The sequence below is a fragment of the Falco rusticolus genome, chromosome 5, assembly GCF_015220075.1.
Source record: "Falco rusticolus isolate bFalRus1 chromosome 5, bFalRus1.pri, whole genome shotgun sequence".
NCBI classification, from domain to species: domain Eukaryota; kingdom Metazoa; phylum Chordata; class Aves; order Falconiformes; family Falconidae; genus Falco; species Falco rusticolus.
The window spans coordinates 5809734-5822164 of NC_051191.1; positions in this window are offsets into that span (position 1 = coordinate 5809734).

Here is a 12431-nt window from a genome sequence, read left to right on the forward strand (position 1 = left end):
TTGAAGCATTTCTTGGCAGTATGGTGGGGCCAATGGGAAGTTTAAATGCTAGTTTGTATGGAGAACTGAGTGGTTTAACCCCAGCCAGCAACTAAGTACCACTCAGCATGCTCACTCACCCCCCTCCTATTAGGATAAGGAGGAGAATCAGGAAAAAGATAAAACCTGTGAGTTAAGAACAGTTTAATAATCAAAATTAACAACAACAATAATAATAATGATGATGATGAAAAGGAGAATAACAAAAGGAGAGAGAAGAATAAAACCCAAGAAAGACTAGTGATGCACAATACAATTGCTCAGCACCCGCTGACCGATGCCCAGCCAGTCCCTGAGCAGCAACGGCCCCTCCCAGCCAGCTCCCCCCAGTTTATATACTGGGCATGACATTCTGTGGTATGGAATATCCCTTCGGCTAGTTCAGGTCAGCTGTTCTGGCTGTGCTCCCTCCTGGCTTCTTGTGCACCTCCTCACTGGCAGAGCACGGGAAACTGAAATATCCTTGATTTAAGAATAAACGCTACTTAGCAACAAATAAACCATCTGTGTGTTATCAACATTATTCTCATACTAAATCCAAAACTGTACTATATCAGCTACTATGAAGAAAATTAACTCTATCCCAGCTGAAACCAGGTCAGTATCCTACCCAGTCAAAGCCGAGATAAATAGATAGGGCTTTGGTTTTCCTCTCTTTGTGGTGCTATGCTTTTCAGGGTTTGTCTTTTTCAGAATTTTATGTAACATATGAAAATGACAGATGAGTCATAATGGATCTTTCCTAGTGCTGTGTAATGAATGTTGCTTTTAAGAACTAATGGCAGAGGATTTCACCCTGATGAACTTCAGGAAGTGATTTTGTTTACTGCTAGAATATGAAGAAATCAATGCTAAATTAAATTTAAAACCCTTTATTAGGAAATCATAAAATGTGTCATTTTGAGTTCGTAGTCTCCAGGAAAATAAACCAGGACTGTAATGTTATGATGGTATTGCTTGAACTGTTCTGATAGTTTCAGACCTTCACATTTCTTGTTTTCTAGTATTTTTTAAATCTGAACATTAATAGTTTTTTTGATGAGGTGTTTTTTATTATTATCATTTGCCTACACACTTTTCAGAGTAAAACTTTGGCTAATAATATCTGATGCTTTTGGTTTTGGTTTGACCTAATACTGGATAAAGACTGCCTAAAAATAGATGTAGGATTTAGGTAAATATTAATCTTACTAATAAAACCATAAATCACTTCCACTCTGTGGTGTGTTTTGCTTTTTTCATGACTGCCATTCAGCTGGGAAATGTCTCAGGCTTGTGGCCTGGATCGTGTTCTCAGCACACAGTGTGAAAGGCAAGTTCTGACACAAGCCTCAAAGCTCCTTTTCAGCTGTTAACTCTTGAAGCTCAAGAAGAATAATGGGAGGAGTGTGATCTAGGGCCAGATCCACTCACACTTCCTCACTCTGTACCATGCTCCCAAAGGCTATTAAACCACAGTCATGAACTTAAACCCTGGCTATTTTCAGCCTTGAAATTATTTGAGAACTGGTTCATAATTTTACAAGGAAGTATTCTAAAATTCAGCAACAATTAGCAATTCCCGGGCTCAAAATCCTGGAAAAAGTGTTTATAATGAGCACATGTTCATGCTGGCTTCTATTAGGAGTGCCAACAAAAGTTTACAAAAATTGTTTTTATTTAGGAAGCCATTACTCTCTGTAACTCTTCTAAATAAATAAATAAAATTATCAAGAACTCAGACTCAGCTAGAAACCTAAGCCTGATAATTCGTGTCTTCCTCTATGTATATATTCTCCAGATTTCAGAGAAAAGAAATACTAAGTTAATAAATATTGTTTCAGTCCTAAATGTCTTTTCTTTTTTCTAATTTCACCTCCTGGTTAAATATTGTAAGATTGTAGAATTTACTAAAAGTAAACCAAGTTCAAATAGTGATTTCAAATACTTGAACTGGTAGCAAGATGACAATATTAGTATTTTTTGATCCAGAAGGGCGATAGAAGCAAGTACTTATGCAAAATTACCTCTTAACAGAACTAATGAGCAATAGTGGCAAATAATATTTTTCTGCTTCCCAAGCGGTGTAAGTATGTAGTTTTGATTACTCAAATTACATGTTTCTTTTAAAAAATAAATAAAATGCAGTGTAGATACAACATAATATTACAGCTTTTAAAACTAGAATCACATCTGTTCTGGTATATTTGAAGAAACAGAGAAATCAGCAAAGCAGTAATCCTTTTTGTAAATCCTAAAAAGCACATTTATTTTAATTTCTGCTAGTGAAAGTGTAGAGACAGTTTTTTAATCCAATTCTGATAATGTAAAGCAAGGTCTAGAGACAGAAGTGTGTAAAAAAATAACATTTAAAATTGCAGCAACTGGATGCACATTTCTCTCTGTAGTTCCACAGTAAGTACATTTGAAGAAAGGATACGAAGCAAATTTCAATTTCTCACATTTTAAGGAGTTTCTCATCAACATCTGTGTTGTTGGCCTTACCTTCCTATTTACGTTCCACAAATATTTATCAGATTGTGGTATATTTTTGTTGGATACAGGCACTTGAAATATTCAGTATGAGTACCAGAATATTTGCTACAGCTTCAGCAATTTATTTCAATTTTTTCTAACTATGGATTTTTTTCTTAATAAAATATAACAACATCAGGTTCAACTGTGAATTAACGCTTCAGTGAAGAAACCCCATGGACAGTTTAAAGCATTTTACAGAAGATATTGTGGAGAAACTTTACCAGAATGAGTAAGAAAACCATTGCTCATACTCATCACAATGGGTTGGGTTTTTTGGGGGGGGAGGCAGGAGGCAGGTTTGCTTTTTCCAGAAAACGCAGCAGTTCTTAGTAGAAACCAATTTAGTAGTAAATTGGAAACTATCTACTTGCTTACTTGTGCCAGCCCAAGAGATTTGTTACTTAAGCATGCTGCTGTTCCAAGGAAAGATTTCTAATTAATTAGAGGAACTCTGATGCATTGATGAGGAATTTTCTACCTTGAAAGGGGTAGGAGAAGCATACACCCACGCTGTCAAACTCAGATATTTCAGGAATGGTTTTGTTTCAGCTAACTTGTGCCAAAGCACATGTCTGTTGCTGTCAGAATCTTGCCCAGTTCCCCCTGTTTCCCTGAGTAGCTGCTGAGGAGCTGGAGTGTCCAGGACTACTCCTATTCTGTTGCATGCCACAGAGAATCCACACTGGCTTATTTGGAAGTTTAGGCAACTTGCTAGGGGCATGGCACTTATAAACCCTGAGAGTTACTGATTCTAGGTTCCCTAATTCCCCTGGGCACAGCTAGGAGCTTGACAGGCCTACAGACCATACCTTCATATCTATTTCTCAACATTTATGTTTTCCAATGTGTGAAATGTCTTAGAAAATAAAGAATTCTTTAAATGTTTGAATTTCCAAGAGAATGGACACTAAGTTTTGAAAACCCTTTGAGAATTGATCATTCATGTTACCGGCATCTAACATCCCATAGTATCGAGAAGCATTTAGAAAGAATTAGCTAAAATCAAGGTGGCATCCCTGGACATTATTAAGTATATCAGATATCCTCCTCTACCTGGAAGTCATTCTTATGCGTACTTATTAAATTAATAACTTAAAAGATAGATTTTAATATATACTTTTCATACAATAACATTTAACAATCTAATCCAAAGTCCTTTGAAATCAATGATTAAAAGAGGGTAATCAAGAACCTTACTATAATTTTCAGCTGCTTAGAATAAAAATAGCTGTGGTAAGTGCATGATATTTTTGGCAATTGCTTATGCTTTCATGTCTTTTTTGTGTTTATTGGTATTTCTCAGGTCTTCCAGAAGTATTACATAGTTGAATAATATCAATTCTATATTCTGAGGATGAAAGCAAGAGATAATTCTTATAATCCCAAATTATAAAAAAATAATTTATAAATTAAATCTGTAGACTAATATGACAGAAAAATATATAATTTACAGAAACTTCAGTGACATTCTGGGTTTCTTTCCCCTTCTTCTGTAAATGATTTGTTTTACATTTTTTTATGGACATATATTTTATTTCTATTTGTTCTTAGAAGATTTTGTAAATTCAAGATTTTGTCTTTTTTTTTTTTCATTTCTGTGTACTTTGCCTAATCCGCTATGCAAAGGTACATCATGACACAAATGAGATCAAGGTGAAGTATGGGTTTCATTTCCTACAAGATGTTATTGATCAGATATCCTAGACCAGGATTCAGCTTTTGTCATTCCTTAGCAGACTTATTTTAGTGATGCATGAGAAGAGAGCTGCTAAAAAGTTAAATCACTGTAACTGTAATAGATATCCTAATATGTATGACAGCCAACCAAAAAGATACAACAAGCTTATTCTCAGGAGCTTATATCACCATTTTTTTCCCCTTTTTTCTTGATATTCATTCCTCCTTTATTGTCCTGACATATTCTATCCTTGCTTCCAAAACTTCTTTAGTAAACTTCACAGGTAATTTCTATTCTTTTCAATTCATTTTGGCCAGATGTAAAAGTAATCTGGAACAGCAGCTGTATAATTTGTTTTTGTGTGCGTGAGTTACACAGGTGGATAGAGAATAAATGTATTCTAACTAAATCCTCAAAGAAGTGTATGAAAATTGACTGAATGGACCAAAGTGGTTCTTCTACTGTTCAGAGTATCCACTGCACCTAGAGACATTGCAAGACTGAATTGTTGGCCTGGTTAATAATGATAAATCTCTTTATGAATGTATTAGTAGAAAATCTACATGGACACCCCTTGCTACTTCACGTAGATAACTGAGCCAAGGAAAGCCCTTAAGGTCTATTATGTGAGTATCTGCTGCAAGATTTTTTTAGTCTTTAGCTCAATGTCTCAAGCCCGTTAGGTCTTTTAAGACCCAAGAGCAACTGCTCATACACACACATTAACACTTTGTATTGAAATCCCTTATGACTTTGTGATGATAGGAAGTTAGAGAGCATGAATAGTAGAACTCTTTCATAACTTTAATGAAATAACAGATTTTCTCTAAGTACCCAAAAAGCAAGGACTCACATAATGAACTAGTGGTCTGTAACATCTGGTTCTGAAAATGTAAACATTTATTTGGTTGACAGGCTGCCTAAAGCTTTTGAAACTCAAGTTCTCCTGAAAACGTTGAACTGTCTTGAATCATAGAATCATTTAGGTTAGAACAGGCCCTGAAGATCATCCTTAAGATGAAGGGACTTTACTGATATGATTGACATTAAGCATTCTTTAATCTAGCCAGGTAATGGATTCTACAGCAAGTTTTCATTCTATAAAAAGCCCCTACTCAAGCTACCCGAGAATTTCTCAAAAGCAATATCAGGGATGCAAGGAAAAAAAAAACCCAACCAAAACCCAAAAGGTGATGTTTGTTAAGCACATGTTAGCAGTGGTGATTTGTAAGACTATATCCCTTCTGCTTTCATTTACATGACTATATAGAAGACCATAATTCATATATTGACATCTTGGTATTGCCAGATACAGATACAGAGAATTTCTGTTCATGAACTAAATTCACTTACTAATGAGCTGGTTAATTTAGTTACTAACCAAAAATATTACATTGTTTCACATATGTAAAGAGAAGAGGTCTTATTGTAAGGTTAATAAACTTGCGAATTTAAAATTAAGAATTAAGACATGTGTATTTTATTTAATTTTATTTTATAAGGAAAATCATATGTTTAGGTGAACAACTGTTAGTGCTACAAACTAAAAATTTACTTAATTTATTATTGAAAGTTGAAACTATTTGTGTTTGCATGTAGACACTGATTTTCACTGCAGTTTTGGCTGTACATACAAAAATTGGAAAAATGTAAAGAAGCAATGAGGGGATGGACTGAGGTTTCTTTCTAGGAACACTGTGACGCAGAAATTGCATTTTCATATCCTCATTATTTAAATTTTTCATGAAGATAGTTTTCAATTAAAAAAATATACGTAAAAAAGATATATACAATCAATATGCATATAGCCTATGTATATAAACACACATATATAATAATATAAGAAGGATATAAAATGCTAGAATGTGTCCAACAGAGGGCAACAAAGGTGGTGAAAGAACTAGAGGTCAAGATTTGTGAGGTGCGCCTGAGGATACGGGTCTTGTTCAGCTTGGGGAAGAGACTGAGGGGTGACCTCATTGCTGCCTGCAGCCTCCTCATCAGGGGCATCAGAGAAAGAGGTGCTGATCTCTTGTCTCTGGTGCCCGTTGATAGGACATGAAGGAATGGCTTAAAAAACTGCATCAGGGGAAGTTCAGATTGTATATTAGGGAAAACATTATTTACTGAGAGTGGTCAAGCACTGGAACAAGCTCCCCAGGGAAGTGGCCATGACCCCAAACCTGTTGTTATTGAGGAAGCGTTTGGACAATGCTCTGGCATATATAGTTTAACTTTTATGTGCCTTATGTGGAGGCAGGAGTTGGACTCGATGATCCTCTTTGGTACCTTCCAAGTCAGTACATTCTATGATTCTTTCTAATGTCAAATTGGCCAAAATCAGGAAAGAAACATGAATTCTGAAAAAGTTTGCATTTCTTTATAGCTCACTGTATAGATAGCAAAAGAAGTGTGAAAAGTAAATTTTCATGTCTTACAATCTTTTCAGAAAGAGTATTGGCAAAAGGAAATAAGAAACAGGTGATATGGAGTTATTAAGGAGATGGTACGGTATATTCGTTTAATTCATTTATGCTGCTTGACTTTTAATATTTGTTTTTATTTCAAGGTGTACATTTCAGCTATGAAAGTGAGAGAAGCTGAAAGTCAGTCACATTTTACCTTATAAATTAATAAGCAAAAGAACTAGTTAAAACCATATTTTGAGATGGGAAAAAAAAAAAAAAAAGATAAGTGAATCAATTTAATAGGTGGCTCAAAAGAAATGTGAGTATGGCAAAAAGTTATTTATGGAAAACCAAATTTTACAGAAATATATAGAAGCAACCTGTGAAAATTAGGGAAAAAAAAGATATGAGCAATAATGAATGCCTTCTTATGAAACTGTGGGAAATAAATATTTAGTTTTATACAATTGTATCCCAGAAATTAAAGAAGGCAAAAAAGCATGGCACTATAATCAAACTATAGTGTAACACTTTAAGTTTTATGATCTTAATATCTAAAGCATGCCTAGAAAAAAGGAAGTGATAAGTGATTATATATCTTCTATGATTCACTAGAGGAATAGATTGTAAAGACATATCAAAGAAAGGCAAAAAGAAGCTAGAGGAAAAGACCATCACTGAAATAGATATATAACACATAATCCTTTTAAAAGGAGAAAAATCAATGACACCATCTAGGAAGTGAAGTGTGTGTAGAACTCTGAAATTAAAATAAGAAATACCTTCATGTTTGACTAATGCTAGTAATAGTCTGTTATCAAAGAAATAGAAGGCCAGGTTAACAGAAGAATTTCATGTTCAATGTAATAGTGAGAGACATACGCAAACATCTAAGTGGGCTAGATAATATTTAGTTGTGCTGACCAGGATACTTTTGGAATTTATGAAGATATGTTGAGATTGTGTTGTAGAACATCCTTGGTAATCTCAGCAGTGACAGATCATTCTGGATAGAAATCAAGTTGTAAAAAGTGCCAATGACTATTATCTAGTTAAACAAGGCAAAAGAGAACAGCCAGAGTACATGCGCTTTAAACTCTTCAAAGTCAGATGCAGTCTCAGACATAACAATTTTCATTATTTACAGTGGAATCAAAACGTTGCAGCTAATAGTTCATTAGAATTTCCTTCATCAAAAAAAGAACAAAGTCTAGGGCTTTATAAGGCTATGGTGGAAGATTAGAACAGAGAAAATCTAGTAAATGTTTACTAGAAGCATAAACCTTGTTCTTTGGGAAACGAATTTCTTGGGTGGGAAAAGATCACAGTGAAAAGCTTGTTAAATTACTAGCATAATTTTTTTTTAACATACCTTTGTTTTCATAAAAAAAGATGATCTGAAGAAGATGCGCCCATTTAATATGAATTTCCCACAAATCAGAAGTGCAGACACATTTGAAGAAAAGTTGTGAGAACCCCTACCTACTGCTCACCTAAAAGAGAAATAAAAGGAACATGTTTAGAAAGTGGGAGATCTTGAAGTATCTTCTTTTCATTTAATGCAAGATTTGATTCCATATTCAAAAGGATGAAAGAGAACATAGAAACAGTAGAAGCAGAAAATCATCCCACTTAAAGTATTTCTGATTTTCTCTGATTTCCTTATTATAAGTACCTTTGTCTCTAGTGGATTCTTTTATTAAATTGTTTTGAAATGAAATTCAATTCCATAAATATTTTGTTTTATTAAGAGCAGCTTTGCATGGCATGACTCTCACTTTAAAACAGGAATAACCTGGAATCAAAAGATAATATTTCTTTCTCTGAGTAATGAGGAGGGGTCTGAAAGGATTCTTCAGTTACCTAAGGTTATGAGTCTCACAATATTCTAAAATAGATACATTTCTTAAAAGCAAACTGTGAAGTAAAGGTCCATGCAGAAAGAAAACAGATTCTTATGCCAAATGTGCTGACACAGTCCTCCTATACATTGCTCTGGATACACTAATTCTCAAAAGCAGTGTTTGAATTCTGCAAAGAGCAGTGGACACATACACATTAGAACAGAGGTCTCCTGCTGAAGTTTTATGTCCACTGGCTGGAGGAGGATGCTAGACGAATTCAGGCTAACCGTGAAGTGTACATACTTGGAGAACAATTAGCCATGTGAACAGCTTATATGGACTTTTAATGGATTCACTGATGGTTTTAAGCTCCAAGTGGTTTACTTGTTCAATGTGCAATGTAGTTCAACTTAAAATTAGTTTAGAAAACTCTGTGTTAGCCTGTGTTAAGAAATGGAGTGAAGTAAAGATTGCAATGATGTCTAACCATTAATAGATTTGCTTTGCTCCTAAAAATGGGACAAATCTAAAGCTGAAAAGAGAACCTCTGAGGTGATTTCTGTCTATTGCCCCATTTCTTGCTAACAAAAGCTATGTGATATTCTTCCTTTTTCAAATGTAGGTTTCTCCAGATGCAGACTCCTCTTACACATTGAACTTTCTCTCTTGATAGCAGTATGTAACATTTAAGTCAAATAATTGTCTTGTTTCTCATATAAACTTTGCTCTTCCTGATTTTTTTGCATTCTACATACATCTCTCTGGACCTATTAAAGCCTTCTCTGAGTGGATTATTAGATAAAATTGAAGCAAGAAGGATACGTTGAATAAAATTTCACTTAAATATTATTGGTTCCCCCCCAACCACAAGCACACACTAAGGAATAATGTTCCTTCTCAGCACTTCAGATGTTGTTTGTTTGTTTGTTAGATCAGTGTTTTGATATTTCATTTTTAATGAAATCTTCTTGATTTCATGAAATTTTAATTCCTGAATAATTTATAAGTGTTTTCTGGTGAAATACCTTCTTTGAGTCAGGCAGATTTAGCTGGCAGTTTTTATCAGGCCTTATTTACTTTATTGCTAGACACTTTCCTGAAATCACAGACTGCTTTACCTATTTATTTTAAACAAATGGTTAGGTTAGATAAAAGTAACATGACATCATCAACATATAAGATAATTTTCTTCTGTGTTCTTCCAAGTTGGATCCCTACAGTGTACTCATTGGGTCCCACCCTCTCTCTGTGCTTGGTGCCAACAGCAAAAGAGACAATGGACATGCCTTGTTCCTCTCTGCAATTCAAGTAAGAGTGATTTAACCCCATGAATTTAGGCAGCTGTTTTTAGCCTTCAATAAACATAACCAATCTATTCAAGTACCTGGAGGGGAGCAGGAGAGGAAATGACTGTGTGGGATGGGACTGTAAGTAAAAAGTTCTATCCTATTCTATTACAGGTGTGTTTAAACTCAGTGGAAGCAGTAGAAATTAATTTGGTTTTGATCTGGCACCATGAACAGTTCTTGTGTTACTTACAAAGTGTTTTGTCCTTTATGAATCTACTTTGAACTGTCTAACTGAAAGGAGAATGTAGAATTTAATTTGGCTGCTAGTGTCTTTCTAGTTTTGTTTTTTTTTTTCTTATGACTGACAGGTTCAGGCCTTTAAAATCATCATAAGATCAGTCTTATCTTATGATAAGGTCTTTACAGAAGAGGAGGGTCTCACAGAATTAAAGGTCCCCCCCAGAGGATCTGCTTAAAGGTCCACTAAAATTCAGAGGAGATATCCACAGGTCCCAGAGATTTACCTTTGTTTCAGACTTGCTATTGGTTAGATTTCTTTACCTGTTATTATTTCTTTATCTAAAAATCAACCTGGGAACAGCCTGTCATTTCTAGAGATTTTTTATTAACAACTTCAGATTATGGAATATCTGAAGTAGAGTAGTGTTTTGAAGTTAGTAAAGAAAGTAACACTTCTTATTTGCATGCCAGGTTGATTGCATTTAATTGGTGGGATAATATGGCCTCTTTGACTTGCCTTAGCTTAAAAGTTACTCTTTTATTACTGCTAAGTTTTTAATGAAATACCTGCTTTGTATGTATACTACGTTTTGAGGTTTCAACTCTCATCAGCACGTTCAGTCTATCCCTAACACAGCTAGTTCATGAGATGCTCTTTGATAAATCTTTTTGTTTAAATCTTTGTTTATGTCCCCTTACCTTTTTATCGCCTCCTCTGGTTTAATATTTGTCTGAGTTCTTCTCTATTCTTCATCATCAAATAGGATACTTTTAATGACTTTATGTAGTAATTTTTCTGTATATCGACTTTGAGCAAGATCCAGATTGCTTGCTTGACATATTTAAGTAAATTCCACAAAACTTAGATATTAGGCACTTGGTCTCTGAAGAGGAACCCCAGACAGTTAGTGCCTCAATTTGACCCCTTTTGTGTTTTGTTTGTTCTTCTGTGGTTGGGGTTTTTGTTTGGTTGGGGTTTTTTTTCTTTTTTTACCCCCTGGGCCAAGGGGAGGAATGGCATTCTTTTTCATTGTCCTGAATTTAAATTCTTTTTATTGGTTATTTACCAATAAGAAATGGATACAATTGGATCAGTCTCAAAAAGTAATTACTTTCCTCAAATTATTGTAAAATTTTCAAGATATGCTTCAGAAAACGTTTTAGGTTTGCTTTGTTTTTTTGTTTTCATCTGGAGAATACATGAGCTCACAGTTATTAGTTACCTGATGAGTAAATGATCCACAAAACTTCCTCACATGTGAATGGCAAATGCAGGGCTGGGTAGAGATCCCAAGCTAGTCCCTGTGACTGCAATTTATTAACTGTTTGGGCCACCAGACTAGCCGAATTTTACTAAGGTACCCAAGAAGACCTAAATAGTCTTTGCATCCATATAACAAAGAAAGTTCATCATCGACTGAATGAAAGATAAGAGTGAAATGGGCCCTGATTCAGGAAAGCAGTCTCACTTAACCACCTTTTGAAATTAAAACTCTGAAGTAAATGGGATTAAAGTTCATGTTTAAATTCTTTGTTGGAAGAAATTAATTTAAAGAGAACACGGTATACAAATGAAAAGGAAAAGAAGATTCTAATTTCTCATCCTGCTAAGCAAATGATTGCATACTCTGTATGAATTAAGACGATTTGCTAAATTAGGACCGGATATGCCACACAAGGCTTTGTCAGATTTGAAAAAGAATTATTCACACTGTGGAAATATAAAATTAGCTTATGCCACATTAATTTAGTCAATGATTTTTTCTGTCTCCCATGAGTGTTGTGAGACAATAATTATCTTATTCTCAAGTAGCTGGACATACAGTAATTTAAACTATCCATTTTAACTATCTTTGTTTCTTTGTTAATCATTTCAAATTATAGCCATTAATTAATTTGAATATATCAGATGTGAATTGAAAGCAGTAGTTTGAAGCAATATTTTTTGTGTAATGTACAGTATGTTGTAATTAAAGCTAGATGAGTTCTTTTTTTAAAAAATAATTCCCTTAATTTGTCATATATGAGCACATGGTGAGCTTAATTAATGTCAGTAGGGTAAAATCAAACATTTTAAAGTGCTAATTTAGGATAACAGAATATGAGATGCTGAAATTCTGAAATGCTCATTCATTTCTAATTGTGTGGCTTGTTTCTGAAACATTTCATTGTTTTTGGCACAGAACAATTAGAACTTGTAGGAGGAAGTGGTGAATAACACTCTAAGATTTATCGTTTTCTGAAAGTATAAAGGCTTTAAAGATTTGAGAAAGAAATATTATATATTGTGAGCAGTAGATTACCAGCTGTCTGTTATCTGGGAAAACAGAGCACAATTTGCACAATTAGCGTAAATATTGCCAAAACAGGGCAACAGCCGCTGCTGCAGTGCTGTGCTAATAACTTTTCCCTGGGG